The sequence below is a fragment of the Rissa tridactyla genome, chromosome 12 (assembly GCF_028500815.1).
Source record: "Rissa tridactyla isolate bRisTri1 chromosome 12, bRisTri1.patW.cur.20221130, whole genome shotgun sequence".
Classification (NCBI taxonomy): Eukaryota; Metazoa; Chordata; class Aves; order Charadriiformes; family Laridae; genus Rissa; species Rissa tridactyla.
In genome coordinates, this window is record NC_071477.1 from 4,157,756 (window position 1) to 4,166,677 (window position 8,922).

An 8,922-nucleotide genomic window follows, 5' to 3' on the forward strand; every position below is an offset into this window, starting at 1 on the left:
AAACAGCAAGCTCACGAGGAAAAGACTGCTTTGAAATAAGTTTTTTCCAGAAAAGCAAAGAGCTGGATTTTGGGGGTTGGGTTGAGGTTTTTCCCTGCTTACCGAGCAGGGGGAAAAAAAAAAAAAAAAAAAATAGAAAAAAATCAGGGGCTTCACGAGCCCTAATTCTCACCTACCAGAACCCACCACAACTCCGTGGCAGCGATGCAGCCGCTGTGATTTCCAGTAGTTGACATCCCCAGCCAGCTGGGCTCCTCTTTGTCCCCAGAAACATCCCGCGGCTGGGTGACCGCACAGGGGATCCGTACGCGGGAGGTCACGAGGGCAGCTCCCACGGGACAGTCGTTTATTGTCCTCCTGTGAATAACTACGGCACTTCCGTGCAGCAAAGCAAACACGAGCCTATTGTAATGGCCCTTGAAATTGGATGTGTGAAATGAGGGACACGGAATCAGAGGCCGGCTGAAAACACGGCCCCGGCTCTGTGAATGAGCCTTCGCGTTCCTCCCAGGAAGATGAATTGAAATCAGCGTTTTGCCAGTGAAACGGTGGTTTACAAAATGTGCTTTCTGCTCCTCACTGAGCCAAAACTCCTGCAGATTTCCTGCTGGGACAGATGAGGAGCATGCTCGTCCGAGTGACAGCGGAGTAAAAGGACAATCCAGGAATATATTTTTCTATACACAGCATCATCCGTATGCATGATTGATTACTCACAGGCACACATGAAGGGAAGGAACCCCAATGCATCACTGTACGTAAATAAAGTCACGTTTGTTGAGGGGAGAAAAAAAAAAATCCTGCAGACAGACTGGAAACCTCCTGCAAAGACCTGATTCAGGGAAAGCCTGAGCTATTTCGTGGTTTTGGGGGCGAAGATGCTCAGGACCTTCCACGGATGCTCAACAGCCAGCAGGATTGTGCCTCTGGAAATACCAGCAGCTCAACTGAGAGCTGGGGGAATGATTTTTATCGCATGGAGAGGGCCCGAGGTTGCGCGAGAGACTTTCCTCAGGAGCAAACAGCAGTCTGGGGGGTGCGAGTGCTGGATCCGGCCCACCCCTTGCCCATCCTTCACCTTAATGCGGAGCCACCACAGCTGGGGATTGCCACTCACCGCCAAAGTCACCATACATCACGTTTTATATTTCTCTTGCCATGTTTATTTCGGAGCAGCTGGTATAGATGGCTTTTCATGACGATCCTGGGGGAAGCAGCCGTTCCCAGGCTGCGATACCCACACAAGTAATACCAACAACTAATTTTTATTTTTTTTTTTTTTTTTAAAGAAACAACTGATGGAGTTTATAAGGCCAAACTCAAGAAAATTTAAACCAGCCCTGACTTACCAGAAACGAGCTTTGACTGAGTTTAGCTGCACCCCCAGGTGCAGCCGGGCTCAGGATCACCACCGTAGTTGCAGGTTTTGCGCTACACCATCAGCCCGGGCTCTGTGTGCTCGGCGATGGGCGAAGGGAAAAGACAACAGCCACCGCACCACGCTCCTTTTCAGACAGCAAAACCCGGCTCAGCATGACGGACGAAAGCAGGAAGAACACCAAGACTATATTACCCAGCACAGAGATCGTCCCACCACCTGCCCCTCTGCTTTTATTAATTTTAGACATTTAGACACAAACCTGGGTCTAACGCTACCATTTCTCCTTTTGGTTTCTGATACCATTTGCCACCTTCCAGCTTCATTTCCCACTGATCTAACTCCCCGCTGTCTGTACAGAGCAGAAGGGAAGAGCACCACCAGGTCCTCCGTGGCCCCAGTTCCCCTTCAGAGACCACCTCTGTCACTAGACTCCGGTACAAGCGTAACACGGCTTGATCCTCCTAGTTAGAGGTGTGAAGTTAATTGGGGTGAATTTGCTCCTTGGACTTTATACCACAGCAAACGTCAGCGCTCGTAATCCCTGTTCTGCAGTCCCTGCTCAGGCACCAAAACAGATGAACCGCCCCCCAACCCCGGTACATCTTTAATTAGCACCTACCCACAGCCAGCTACGGGGGAGAACGTACCGCCAGCAACGACACGGAGAAATAAAATACTCTGCATTGATAGTCTGGGCCAATAAAATACTCTGCATTGATAGCTAACGCCAGGGAGAGAGCACTGTAATGCCAAGGAGGGATTTTTTTTTTAATGCTGAATTCATTCTCCAAGAAGAGCAATAAACTTAATGAAAGCTTTAGGTCTCCTTATCCCCCACGAACGCGTGTTGCACCGCTTCGCTCCCGGATTATGACGGGCTGTTATTAGTAGGTTCAGGACTTTAATATCGCTCCTGGTTAGGATGCAGAGATAATGTTCCAGGGCAAGACGAGCTCGGCGTGGCTTCTGCGAAGCGCAGCGTGAGATTTCAGATCCAGACATTTAGGCCACACAAACTGATACTTTTTCACCCCTGTGTGAAGATAATTATTAGTACGTCGCCAGTGTGCCGTGCACTTCTGAGCTGTCCCTTCTGCCCGGGCCCAGGAGCCCCTTCGCAGATCTCGCTCCCGAGCGATTATTGACGGCATTAAGTGGCACATGGCATTTCATCCCGCCTTTCCTTCACCTTCTCCTCCCAGGCCGTCTTCAGACACGGTGCGTGGGCACTGCCTGACAAGCCGACAGCAGCGGCATTAAAGCATCGCCATGTTGACACCGAGGTGCATGTCACAACTTCACGTCATGAGCAGCCAACGAACGATTCACACCGGGTCCCGCGCAGCCCCATGGGGACCTTGGGTGGCCGCAGCTCCAGCAGGAGCCCTGGTGCATGGGTGAAACCCAGGCAGGGACACTCACGGGACAAGGTGGGACCTGGCCCACGAGCGATGCTGCTGGGACGAGGCTTCCACAGGTAACCCAGCCACCGCGGTGCGCAGAGCTGGGGGTCTCCTGGGGGAAAGAGCGGCAATGTGAAGCTCTGCTTGAGTTTGGCAGGACCTGCATCTTGCATGGTTTTACATGGTTTTACCTACTTTTGAGTAAACCTTTAAACTATCAAACAAAAAACTTCCTTGGAAAATAAGTGAATAATAAGTTTTGAACAGACAGAGATTTATATTTTAAAAAAAAGTGTTTAAAATCACCAGATAACCCAATTGTCTTTGTTTTGCTTATGATTGTAAGAAAGGCAGGTATTGCTTTTGCAGAGGAGAAAAGCCGTTTCCATCAGAGGTGGCATGATAAGGGAATCCATCAGAGGTGACGTGATAAGGGAATGACTAAGACAAAGGGGCTCCAGCAAAGGCTTGCAGAACATCTCTTATCACACAGACAAAAGGACAAACTGATTCCTACTGGATTAGTGTCTAGAAGGGTAGTCAAACATTTAACCAGGACTAATGACATTGAGCAATTTTTTTACCAAAAAGGAAAGAAATAAACTAGTCAGATAATCCCTTTAGGTGTAGCATAAAGGTGCCTCGGACAGACTGTGAACCCTGGAGTACTTAACCAATGGGAAACAGGGGAGGGAAAAATTCTTCCGGGATTAGGAAATAACAAGGTGTGTTTCCAGAACTGGAAGTGTGCCTACTTGCTAGGTCACCCGCTCTTGCAAGAACGTGAATAAAAACGTACTTCACAGAGTATTCTGCCTGAGCCTATTTCATTTGGACCGGAACTTATTTCTCACATGATCCAGAGGACTCTGCCAAGACCTGAGGAACCAACTCAACTTGACCAGAAACGCAATTCCGAGCCCCAAACCCCACACAGGCAGATTTGACAGATTGGCCAGAATTAACGTCAGGGCTGGACTACTGCTTTACGCTGAGCTGTGCTCCAAGAGCACTTCTACCAAACAGCTTCGCCATGGCCCAGTCATCCTCCTCCAGGAGCCAGGCTCAGATGCTGGTCCCTCTTGGCAGCGGTGGCTTTCCCTGCTCTGCTGCCACCTCTCCTCCTGCCTGGCACCCCAGGAGCTGCTCCTGGGCTGCTCCCAGGACAACGCATGTTTCTCCCAGGAAATACTACTTTTAAGCAGCAGAACAGTAACTGCAAGTAATTTAGGAACACAGAGAAAGAAACCAAATCCACAAGTTTTTCATCACGAATTATTTGCCCAAGCAGAGATACAGCTCCTTAATGAGGCCCCTGCGGCACCACAGCTCCAAGCTTGGTGCGCGAGCCAAAGCCCAAGGCAGCGCATCCGTGGGATGCTGTGCCTAAACTCGGATCCGTGGTGAGGAGATGAGTCCAGTTACAGCACTCTTCAGAGCCGAGCTAACATCTGAGCAGAATTTCTCTGCACAACACGCATTATTTCAAGCAGGGCTCGCTCAGAGCTCCCTTACACAGCAGCTTACACCCACCTCCGTTCCTGAGGACTTGGAAATAAATTTATTTCCTTTAAACACCCCCTTGCAACCGCCCAGGGCGGCTCCTCAGGGACCAGAACTTGGGGACAGGAGCACTTGCAGTGAATCACCCTTGACCGCTCATCCCCAGCCCTTTTCCCACAGGAGACAGCCTCCCGGCCCAGCACAGCCACCAGCAGCTTTTGAAAATCAACAAGTGACTGGGTTGTAGTGGCAGGTAATTAGCGGGGGCCTGAGGTGCCCCGGGGAGCTCTGGTCGCCCTCCAAAATGGCACATCTCAAGGGGTTGGCTATTTGACACCAGCAAAACAAAGAGATGATTGAAAAATGTTGTGGGCTTTTGGGGTTCATTTTGGGTTTTGGTGGGGTTTTTTTGGGGGGGGGGGGGGGGGGTTTGGTTTTTGTTTTTTTTTTTAAAGCACCCGAGACAAAATACAGCCATTTAGAGCTGGAATTCGCCTTATTCTCCACACAGAGGAGGGGGCCCTTCAGCAGCATGATGAACCCCGCTGTCTGTGGGGCATTTCGGCTGCAAAGGGCAATAGCGGGGACCCCCCTCGGGACCCTGGTGCAGGGTCCCAGCGTATTGCCTGCTTCCGAAAGAGGGATGACAGGAGTCCAAGGCAGGCAGTATTGTCATTAAGAAGAAAAAGTTATGCTAAAAACATTGAGTAACTCTCCATCTGCAGAAAGAGAATCAAACTCACTCTAGAATAAGTCACAGGACAAGCCGAAAACAGCACAAATACTTTTACCCATTTAATGTTTAGACATTCCAACTACTTTCCGAAAGGAAGGATGCATTAAAGGCACATGGGCAAGGCCAAGAAGAGGGTAAGTCTTTCAACACAGTTGGCTCAGGAGCTGCTGCTCCGAGCTGGCAGGGTTTCATCCTCGCGCCAGGCTGGAACATCTGCTCCCGGTCACCTTCGGACACAGGGCAGGGACTGATGGTGCTGTTTGTCAGGCTCAATTCACCACCTGGGCTAACACGTTCGCATCCCATTGCCATTTACGTAGGCATTTCAGGAGGAGACGACACAGGAGGAGTCATCATTTCACAGAGGAAAGCATTAATGCGTTCAGTCCGAATCCCCACGGCGGTGCAGACTGCAGGCACCCAGACACTGCATTTGCACTTTTGCCCATGTGCCTTATTTCCCTCCCCCCACCCCCCAAAGTCACAACCAGCTCCCACCATGCTCAGATTCCCAAGATAATTAAAGGCAGCATTAGGAGCAGGGATGGGGGATGTGTGCATGGCCAGGGCTCAGCAAAACTTCTCTTCTCAGGACTGACATTTCCATCCAAGGAAGTGTCCAGCCTGCGTGAGAGAAGTGTGAAGTCAAAACACTAATCAAATTTAGGTCTAATGAGAGAAGCTGGAGAGGTTTTCAACGCTCAGAACAAGATTAGCAGCTCTGGGCACAGGAGGAACACTGCATTTCCACTGCTTTAAACAAGTCTGCAGTACAAATGGCATCTCGAAACCTTCTCAGTTTTGGGGCCCGTTCAGCTGCCAATGTGGTGTTGAATTTTTAAAGCAAAGTGCAGGCTGGCAGGAGGGAGAGTTCACAATTAAAAATCGTAGAGGAGAGCTCGGAAACACCAGCCAGTGCCAAGAGCAGCAGAGGCTGGGCCCTGGGGAGCAGCACAACCACTCAATATGTGCCTGAAGCTCCAAGAAATAAAGAAATTAAGGGCTTTGCCACTTGTTTCCCCCCGCCAGGAGGTACAGGAGATGCTTCAACAGAATCCCCGCCTCCTTCAGGCTGCATCAATGTGCAGGAGAGCGCAAGGATGAAGGGTTACACCATCTTCTGATGCTGCTTCCGTGTCCTGCCACAAATCTCTCCAAAATCTGACACTACTGAGTCTTCCCCGAGACCCGGATTTGCTCGGTCCTCCCAGGATTTCAGTGCTGAGGAGCATGAAGGGAGACAGAGGTGCTGACAGAGACCAGAGATGCAATTGCCGCCTCAAGTGCATTTCACCGCCTTTCAAATGAATGCCTCTAAAGTCATTAAAATCAACCCCTCGGAGAGCATCAAGCCAACGTCAGAATGTCAGAGCCCGCAGACGCTTGGAAATGTCATTTCTCTAATATTTCTATCCCAGCCTCCCATTTCGCGGTGCCGTTGCAGGGGGTTATCCCATTACTCAGCAGCCGCAGCAGAGCCTGGCAATCGGCTTCTGATGGATTTTTAGCGCTGAGCAAATACGCGGCAATTTTACTCTGTCCGCAATGAAAGAGATTGCGGCTAAATCAGATCATCTCTTTGCTCTGAAGCTGGCCAGGCCGTAACTGCTGCCAGGTCCCCATGCTGAAGCCACCTGGATGTCAAACTGCTGTAATTTCATCTTGAAGGAGAGCTGATGGTGTCACTTAACCGACCCCAGCGCTGGGGGAGAAGGTGGCCGTGCCCCAAGGCACAGCTCCTGCAGCAAGGCTGGGGGGGGACCGCAGCAGGAACAGCCCCCGGACCTGCCAGCATCCCTGCCCTCCTGCAAACAGGAGCTCAGCAAATCGCAAATCTTTCCTTTTCTCCCTGTAAAAAGGAGCAATTCCACCCTCCGCTTTCCCTCGGATTCAGCCCTGCCTCTAAGGATGATGGGGATGCACCAGGAAAAGGAGCGATTAAGAAGTGGGATGGGGACGACAAGGATCCAGCTGCATTCACTGTTGATCGCATCCCACAACAGCACGTTTACAGCCCAGCAGAAGGACTGTCATGGTTTTGGCCGGATTGGCCGACCAGAACGACAGATGGGCCTCCCACCCCCCCCTCTCCCCAGAGAGGAGAGGAAGAGATAAGGAGATTTACGAGTTTAGAAAAAGAACTAAACTAATGAAAGTAATAATAAATAGGAAAATAGTAAACAATAATCGAATAATAAAAATTAAGGAAAAAAGTATACAATATATACAAAACCATATCCAGCTCCCAGGATGACAATCGCATCACCAGCAGACACAAGGAAAGTCCCAGACCGGAGTTGGCAACGGACAGGAGCTGAATTCCAGAACTAGAGTCAGAAGCGCTCGGATCGGGATCAAAGGCAGACGAACAGACAGGGTCCTCCTCAGATGTCGGCCATTGAAGAAAAGAGCAAGCCAGAGCAGCCTTGCCCCTTTGATCCCTCAGCTTTTACACTGAGCACGATGCAGATGGGCTGGAATACCCTGTTGGGCAGTTTTGGGTCACCTGTCCCATCTGCTCCTCCCTGCAGGTGGGACCCCTCTGCGCTTCTCCACTTCCTACCCTCTAACGGGGCAAACAGCAAACTGAGCCGACCTTGGTTGTTACAGCAGTAAGTCTAAGCAAGAGCCTCTGTGCGCACCGTTCCTTGGTATAATCAGGTCTTTTCACTCAGAGTGAACAGTTTCTGAACAATACACTGTTAATTTCAGACTTTAGTCAGTTAGAAGAGGCCCAGTTAAAAGTAAAATTACAAATCAGAAAATTGGTTCTGTTTTATCTCAAACCAGGACAAGGACAGCCGATGGATGTCAGGGCATCTCTGCAGGCTCCCGGGCAGTCAAGCAGGCACTATCGCATTTAAACCAGGCGGGGATTGCTTCCCCAATCTTTTTGCCTCCTTCCTCTGCCACCAAATCATTTCTTTTCTAGATGACTTTCACACATGGAAAGCTCCTTTCCAGCAAGTCAGACTCTTTGCCTATAGGCAGGTTTGATTGATCTTCGGGACACACCGATATCTCCTCACTCCTCTATCTCACCAACAAAAAGGAGACAACGCATACAATAGGGGGCCTGAAAATTTAAAAAGAAGCATCAAGAGAAGTAAAAAAGTTATTTACTTAAGCTTCATCTACTCCAATAGCTCACACAGTGGCAGAGCCAAGGTGCAGCCACTCTTCCCATAAATATTATTCCCACCTGGATCTCCTTCTTTCACATGCCTGCTCTTTCCTCCTCCCTCCACCTGTGTCTGTTGGGCTTGAAAAGATATTTGGAGAAGGGAAAACCACCACAAAACCCCACAGGTTGGCTCTCAGTCCTATGGTATGAGTTACTTTGCATCATGCTTTTCTTCCACAGCATTGCTGCAGGGTAACGCCGAAGTGATAAATGCCCACTCCGAAGAGAAAAGCATCCATTCATCGCTGAGCCCTCCAAGTCATTACCGAGAACAAATTAGAGGGCAAAGGTTTATATCCTCAGAAGGATGATGGGCAATACCTCATCCTCCATCACTGTGTGTCAGGGAGGGATGTGCTGGGCACGGCTCTTTTCTGTTCGTTTAAACAAATGACAATACAACCATGAAGCATGAATGTAAACTTGCCCAGTTCAAACTGGGAAATCCTAAGCATTGAGTGTAAAAACTGACTTCAGATTACTGGAAGGTTAAATTTATTTCATTTTACACACGAGATTCTTCCGTGTGAAAAATAACTGAAAGCCATATAATTGCATTTCCAAGCAGTAAATTCAGACCAGGCGCAAAGACCACAAGCGCAGCAGCAGAAGAAACAAAGACAACAGACATTTTTAAGGAGATGGAAACTGGACTCTGGGTTTTCCAGACATTGTAGGAAGTCCCATAAATTATCCCTTGCCAACTTCTTCCCCT